A 9,155-nucleotide genomic window follows, 5' to 3' on the forward strand; every position below is an offset into this window, starting at 1 on the left:
CCAGACCACTCTCCCCTGACAGTCTACTACTAACCCCAGACCACTCTCCCCTGACAGTCTACTGCTAACCTCAGATCACTCTCCCCTGACAGTCTGCTACTAACCTCAGACCACTCTCCCCTGACAGTCTGCTACTAACCTCAGACCACTCTGCCCTGACAGTCTACTGCTAACCCCAGATCACTCTCCCCTGACAGTCTACTGCCAACCCAATACCACTCTGCCCTGACAGTCTACTGCTAACCTCAGACCACTCTCCCCTGACAGTCTACTGCTAACCCCAGATCACTCTCCCCTGACAGTCTACTGCTAACCCAATACCACTCTGCCCTGACAGTCTACTGCTAACCTCAGACCACTCTCCCCTGACAGTCTGCTACTAACCTCAGACCACTCTCCCCTGACAGTCTACTGCTAACCTCAGACCACTCTCCCCTGACAGTCTGCTACTAACCCCAGACCACTCTGCCCTGACAGTCTACTACTAACCCCAGACCACTCTCCCCTGACAGTCTACTGCTAACCCCAGACCACTCTCCCCTGACAGTCTGCTACTAACCTCAGACCACTCTCCCCTGACAGTCTACTGCTAACCTCAGACCACTCTCCCCTGACAGTCTGCTACTAACCCCAGACCACTCTGCCCTGACAGTCTACTACTAACCCCAGACCACTCTCCCCTGACAGTCTACTGCTAACCCCAGACCACTCTCCCCTGACAGTCTACTACTAACCTCAGACCACTCTCCCCTGACAGTCTACTGCTAACCTCAGACCACTCTCCCCTGACAGTCTGCTACTAACCCCAGACCACTCTGCCCTGACAGTCTACTACTAACCCCAGACCACTCTCCCCTGACAGTCTACTACTAACCCCAGACCACTCTCCCCTGACAGTCTACTGCTAACCCCAGACCACTCTCCCCTGACAGTCTACTGCTAACCCCAGACCACTCTCCCCTGACAGTCTGCTACTAACCCCAGACCACTCTCCCCTGACAGTCTACTACTAACCCCAGACCACTCTCCCCTGACAGTCTACTGCTAACCCCAGACCACTCTCCCCTGACAGTCTACTGCTAACCCCAGACCACTCTCCCCTGACAGTCTGCTACTAACCCCAGACCATTCTCCCCTGACAGTCTACTACTAACCCCAGACCACTCTCCCCTGACAGTCTACTACTAACCCCAGACCACTCTCCCCTGACAGTCTACTGCTAACCCCAGACCACTCTCCCCTGACAGTCTACTGCTAACCCCAGACCACTCTCCCCTGACAGTCTGCTACTAACCTCAGACCACTCTCCCCTGACAGTCTACTGCTAACCCCAGACCACTCTCCCCTGACAGTCTACTGCTAACCCCAGACCACTCTCCCCTGACAGTCTACTGCTAACCCCAGACCACTCTCCCCTGACAGTCTGCTACTAACCTCAGACCACTCTCCCCTGACAGTCTACTGCTAACCCCAGACCACTCTCCCCTGACAGTCTGCTACTAACCTCAGACCACTCTCCCCTGACAGTCTACTACTAACCCCAGACCACTCTCCCCTGACAGTCTGCTACTAACCTCAGACCACTCTGCCCTGACAGTCTGCTACTAACCTCAGACCACTCTCCCCTGACAGTCTACTGCTAACCTCAGACCACTCTCCCCTGACAGTCTACTGCTAACCTCAGACCACTCTCCCCTGACAGTCTACTACTAACCCCAGACCACTCTCCCCTGACAGTCTACTGCTAACCCCAGAACACTCTCCCCTGACAGTCTACTACTAACCCCAGACCACTCTCCCCTGACAGTCTACTACTAACCCCAGACCACTCTCCCCTGACAGTCTACTACTAAACCAATACCACTCTGCCCTGACAGTCTACTGCTAACCCCAGATCACTCTCCCCTGACAGTCTACTGCTAACCCCAGATCACTCTGCCCTGACAGTCTACTGCTAACCCCAGATCACTCTCCCCTGACAGTCTACTGCTAACCCCAGATCACTCTCCCCTGACAGTCTACTACTAACCCCAGATCACTCTCCCCTGACAGTCTACTGCTAACCCCAGATCACTCTGCCCTGACAGTCTACTGCTAACCCCAGATCACTCTCCCCTGACAGTCTACTGCTAACCCCAGATCACTCTCCCCTGACAGTCTACTGCTAACCCCAGATCACTCTCCCCTGACAGTCTACTGCTAACCCCAGATCACTCTCCCCTGACAGTCTACTGCTAACCCCAGATCACTCTCCCCTGACAGTCTACTGCTAACCCAATACCACTCTGCCCTGACAGTCTACTGCTAACCCCAGATCACTCTCCCCTGACAGTCTACTGCTAACCCCAGACCACTCTCCCCTGACAGTCTACTACTAACCCCAGACCACTCTCCCCTGACAGTCTACTACTAAACCAATACCACTCTGCCCTGACAGTCTACTGCTAACCCCAGACCACTCTCCCCTGACAGTCTACTGCTAACCCCAGACCACTCTCCCCTGACAGTCTACTACTAACCCCAGACCACTCTCCCCTGACAGTCTACTGCTAACCCCAGACCACTCTCCCCTGACAGTCTACTGCTAACCTCAGACCACTCTCCCCTGACAGTCTACTACTAACCCCAGACCACTCTCCCCTGACAGTCTACTGCTAACCCCAGACCACTCTCCCCTGACAGTCTGCTACTAACCTCAGACCACTCTCCCCTGACAGTCTGCTACTAACCCCAGACCACTCTCCCCTGACAGTCTGCTACTAACCCCAGACCACTCTCCCCTGACAGTCTACTACTAACCCCAGACCACTCTCCCCTACAGTCTACTGCTAACCCCAGACCACTCTCCCCTGACAGTCTGCTACTAACCCCAGACCACTCTCCCCTGACAGTCTACTACTAACCCCAGACCACTCTCCCCTACAGTCTACTGCTAACCTCAGACCACTCTCCCCTGACAGTCTGCTACTAACCCCAGACCACTCTCCCCTGACAGTCTACTACTAACCCCAGACCACTCTCCCCTGACAGTCTACTACTAACCCCAGACCACTCTCCCCTGACAGTCTACTACTAACCCCAGACCACTCTCCCCTGACAGTCTACTACTAACCTCAGACCACTCTCCCCTGACAGTCTACTACTAACCCCAGACCACTCTCCCCTGACAGTCTGCTGCTAACCCCAGACCACTCTCCCCTGACAGTCTACTGCTAACCCCAGACCACTCTCCCCTGACAGTCTACTACTAACCCCAGACCACTCTCCCCTGACAGTCTACTGCTAACCCCAGACCACTCTCCCCTGACAGTCTACTGCTAACCCCAGACCACTCTCCCCTGACAGTCTACTGCTAAACCCAGACCACTCTCCCCTGACAGTCTACTGCTAACCCCAGACCACTCTCCCCTGACAGTCTACTGCTAACCCCAGACCACTCTCCCCTGACAGTCTACTACTAACCCCAGACCACTCTCCCCTGACAGTCTACTGCTAACCCCAGACCACTCTCCCCTGACAGTCTACTGCTAACCCCAGACCACTCTCCCCTGACAGTCTACTGCTAAACCCAGACCACTCTCCCCTGACAGTCTACTGCTAACCCCAGACCACTCTCCCCTGACAGTCTACTACTAACCCCAGACCACTCTCCCCTGACAGTCTACTACTAACCTCAGACCACTCTCCCCTGACAGTCTACTACTAACCCCAGACCACTCTCCCCTGACAGTCTACTGCTAACCCCAGACCACTCTCCCCTGACAGTCTACTACTAAACCAATACCACTCTCCCCTGACAGTCTACTACTAACCCCAGACCACTCTCCCCTGACAGTCTACTGCTAACCCCAGACCACTCTCCCCTGACAGTCTACTGCTAAACCCAGACCACTCTCCCCTGACAGTCTACTGCTAACCCCAGACCACTCTCCCCTGACAGTCTACTACTAACCTCAGACCACTCTCCCCTGACAGTCTACTGCTAACCCCAGACCACTCTCCCCTGACAGTCTACTACTAACCTCAGACCACTCTCCCCTGACAGTCTACTGCTAACCCCAGACCACTCTCCCCTGACAGTCTGCTACTAACCCCAGACCACTCTCCCCTGACAGTCTACTGCTAACCCCAGACCACTCTCCCCTGACAGTCTACTACTAACCCCAGACCACTCTCCCCTGACAGTCTGCTACTAACCCCAGACCACTCTCCCCTGACAGTCTACTGCTAACCCCAGACCACTCTCCCCTGACAGTCTACTGCTAACCCCAGACCACTCTCCCCTGACAGTCTACTACTAACCCCAGACCACTCTCCCCTGACAGTCTACTACTAACCCCAGACCACTCTCCCCTGACAGTCTGCTACTAACCCCAGACCACTCTCCCCTGACAGTCTACTACTAACCCCAGACCACTCTCCCCTGACAGTCTGCTACTAACCCCAGACCACTCTCCCCTGACAGTCTACTGCTAAACCCAGACCACTCTCCCCTGACAGTCTACTGCTAACCCCAGACCACTCTCCCCTGACAGTCTACTGCTAACCCCAGACCACTCTCCCCTGACAGTCTGCTGCTAACCCCAGACCACTCTCCCCTGACAGTCTACTGCTAACCCAATACCACTCTGCCCTGACAGTCTACTGCTAACCCCAGACCACTCTCCCCTGACAGTCTACTGCTAACCCCAAACCACTCTCCCCTGACAGTCTACTACTAACCTCAGACCACTCTCCCCTGACAGTCTACTGCTAACCCCAGACCACTCTCCCCTGACAGTCTGCTGCTAACCCCAGACCACTCTCCCCTGACAGTCTACTGCTAACCCCAGACCACTCTCCCCTGACAGTCTGCTACTAACCCCAGACCACTCTCCCCTGACAGTCTACTGCTAACCTCAGACCACTCTCCCCTGACAGTCTACTGCTAACCCCAGACCACTCTCCCCTGACAGTCTACTGCTAACCCCAGACCACTCTCCCCTGACAGTCTACTGCTAACCCCAGATCACTCTCCCCTGACAGTCTACTGCTAACCCCAGACCACTCTCCCCTGACAGTCTACTACTAACCTCAGACCACTCTCCCCTGACAGTCTACTGCTAACCCCAGACCACTCTCCCCTGACAGTCTACTGCTAACCCAATACCACTCTGCCCTGACAGTCTACTACTAACCCAATACCACTCTGCCCTGACAGTCTACTGCTAACCCCAGACCACTCTCCCCTGACAGTCTACTACTAACCCCAGACCACTCTCCCCTGACAGTCTACTACTAACCCAATACCACTCTGCCCTGACAGTCTACTGCTAACCCCAGACCACTCTCCCCTGACAGTCTACTGCTAACCCCAGACCACTCTCCCCTGACAGTCTACTACTAACCCCAGACCACTCTCCCCTGACAGTCTACTGCTAACCCCAGACCACTCTCCCCTGACAGTCTACTGCTAAACCCAGACCACTCTCCCCTGACAGTCTACTGCTAACCCCAGACCACTCTCCCCTGACAGTCTACTACTAACCCCAGACCACTCTCCCCTGACAGTCTACTACTAACCCAATACCACTCTGCCCTGACAGTCTACTGCTAACCCCAGACCACTCTCCCCTGACAGTCTACTGCTAACCCCAGACCACTCTCCCCTGACAGTCTACTACTAACCCCAGACCACTCTCCCCTGACAGTCTACTGCTAAACCCAGACCACTCTCCCCTGACAGTCTACTACTAACCCCAGACCACTCTCCCCTGACAGTCTACTACTAACCCAATACCACGCTGCCCTGACAGTCTACTGCTAACCCCAGACCACTCTCCCCTGACAGTCTACTGCTAACCCCAGACCACTCTCCCCTGACAGTCTACTACTAACCCCAGACCACTCTCAAATCAAATCAAATCAAATGTATTTATATAGCCCTTCGTACATCAGCTGATATCTCAAAGTGCTGTACAGAAACCCAGCCTAAAACCCCAAACAGCAAGCAATGCAGGTGTAGACGCACGGTGGCTAGGAAAAACTCCCTAGAAAGGCCAAAACCTAGGAAGAAACCTAGAGAGGAACCAGGCTATGTGGGGTGGCCAGTCCTCTTCTGGCTGTGCCGGGTGGAGATTATAACAAAACATGGTCAAGATGTTCAAATGTTCATAAATGACCAGCATGGTCGAATAATAATAAGGCAGAATAGTTGAAACTGGAGCAGCAGCACAGTCAGGTGGACTGGGGACAGCAAGGAGTCATCATGTCAGGTATTCCTGGGGCATGGTCCTAGGGCTCAGGTCCTCCGAGAGAGAGAAAGAAAGAGAGAATTAGAGAGTCACTCTCCCCTGACAGCCGCAAAACATCACTGCTCTAGAGGAGATCTGCATGGAGGAATGGGCCAAAATACCAGCAACAGTGTGTGAAAACCTTGTGAAGACTTACAGAAAACGTTTGACCTCTGTCATTGCCAACAAAGGGTATATAACAAAGTATTGAGATAAACTTTTGTTATTGACCAAATACTTATTTTCCACCATAATTTGCAAATAAATTCATTAAAAATCCTACAATGTGATTTTCTGGATTTTTTTTCTCTTTTTGTCTGTCATATTTGAAGTGTACCTATGATGAAAATTACAGGCCTCTCTCATCTTTTTAAGTGGGAGAACTTGCACAATTGGTGGCTGACTAAATACTTTTCACTGTACCTTGCGGATCTGTTTGGACAATTTGCACATTTGGATCAAAGTGACTGTTAATTATCATCCCTTTTGAATTTCTTTGCCCATGGGAGAAATATATTTTGCCCCCCCCAGTCCATTTTCCACAAACCAAAACTTCATCTAAAATTGTTGAATGTGTTTCCTGTAAACAATAGATATTATATTCCTTTTCTTTTAGCCAGGTAAATACTGGTTGTCTTTTCTTATTATCTGCTTATTATTATTTTTACAATTTAAACTGGCTGTACTTATTTCACCAATTACCATAATGAGACACAAGTTTCAATTATATTCATCATAATATATGTTTGTAAAGGTACCATTAAAAAGTAACCCCTGAATGTCTCATAATGATTAGTGACCCATGTAGGACTGAATGTCTCATAATGATGAGAGACCCCTGTAGGACTGAATGTCTCATAATGATGAGAGACCCCTGTAGGACTGAATGTCTCATAATGATGAGAGACCCCTGGAGGACTGAATGTCTCATAATGATGAGAGACCCCTGGAGGACTGAATGTCTCATAATGATGAGAGACCCCTGTAGGACTGAATGTCTCATAATGATGAGAGACCCCTGTAGGACTGAATGTCTCATAATGATGAGAGACCCCTGTAGGACTGAATGTCTCATAATGATGAGAGACCCCTGGAGGACTGAATGTCTCATAATGATTAGTGACCCCTGTAGGACTGAATGTCTCATAATGAGCGATATTGCAGATATTGAGGTCGAAGGAATTGTCCGTAGAGCTCCGAGACAGGATTGTGTCGAGGCACAGATCTGGAGAAGGGTACCAAAAAATGTCTGCAGCATTGAAGGTCCCGAAGAACACAGTGACCTCGATCATTCTTAAATGGAAGAAGTTAAGAACCACCAAGACTCCTAGAGGTCCTAGAGCTGGCCGCCTGGCCAAACTGACCAATCGGGGGAGAAGGGCCTTGGTCAGGCAGGTGACCAAGAACTCGATGGTCACTCTGAGAGAGCTCCAGAGTTCCTCTGTGGAGATGGGAGAATCAGGCCATTATGATAGTCACCAGACAGAAGGCACTCCTCAGTAAAAGGTACATGACAGCCCTCCTGGAGTTTGTCAAAAGGCACCTAAAGGACTCTCAGACCATGAGAAAGAACATTCTCTGGTCTGATGAAACCAAGATTGAACTCTTTGGCCTGAATGCCAAACGTCACGTCTGGAGCAAACCTGGCACCATCCGTACGGTGAAGCATGGTGGTGGCAGCATCATGCTGTGGGGATGTTTTTCAGTGGCAGGGACTGGGAGACTAGGCAGGATCGAGGGAAAGATGAATGGAGCTAAATACAGAGAGATCCTTGATGAAAACCTACTCCAGAGCGCTCAGGACCTCAGGACCTCAGACTTAGTAGGAGATATGTTAGTAGGAGATATGTTAGTAGGAGGAGATATGCTAGTATGAGATATGTTAGTAGGAGATATGTTAGTAGGAGATATGTTAGTAGGAGGAGATATGTTAGTAGGAGATATGTTAGTAGGAGGAGATATGTTAGTATGAAATATGTTAGTATGAGATATGTTAGTAGGAGATATGTTAGTAGGAGGAGATATGTTAGTAGGAGATATGTTAGTAGGAGATATGTTAGTAGGAGATATGTATCTTTAAAATGACTTATTTAAAGCGCCCAGCACGTCATCCTCGTTAACAGTTTAAAAAATGTCAGAGAGTGAGATAGGGAAGCGACAGCAGAGAAGTCCTGTAAGGCAATACAAACCAGACTAGATGCCAAAAACGTGACAGCCAGGATGGAGAAATTGTACCATGATTGCTCTGCAAGTAGGCCTACAAAGCGCCAGCTCTCACACACCATACGTGGAGCAACAGATTGTTGGATGTCTATGAACATGCTGTAATACATCACTGCAGAAACCCATCACATTGATGAGCCCTTGGGAAATGAAGTCCCATGTAGGGACTGACCACAGAACATGGAGGAGAGGCACACAGCAGAAAACCTAAAACGGCATTAACTACCATTGTTGCTGAGTGGGTGGGGGATAGCGGTAAGATGAGCGCTGTGTGGTAGGGTTTCCACTAGATAGCACAGCCACAAAATCTAAATTGTCTATCATAAAAATTATAGAAATCGGCGGGGTTTAGGACTTTGTGGCTGTGGTAACTACAGTGACGACCATCTGGTAGGTAGCCAGGTCTGTGGTAGATTGAACTGCATTGCCCCTTAGTGGTCATACACAGGAAAATATCTGCATTTTAGAAAAGGAAGTTAAAATGGGTAACCTCAAATATTGCATGGATATGACACAGATATATAGATCCATTATTTTCTGAAGACAGACTGACTATAACTGTGAAAGTGTCTCCAGCAAGACCAGTAGAGTACGTACACAGACATTAATCCTCTTTACTACTAAACAGATTCTTCTGTCACAAAAACTTTCCATTTATGT

The sequence above is a fragment of the Oncorhynchus mykiss genome, chromosome 12 (assembly GCF_013265735.2).
Source record: "Oncorhynchus mykiss isolate Arlee chromosome 12, USDA_OmykA_1.1, whole genome shotgun sequence".
NCBI lineage: Eukaryota > Metazoa > Chordata > Actinopteri > Salmoniformes > Salmonidae > Oncorhynchus > Oncorhynchus mykiss.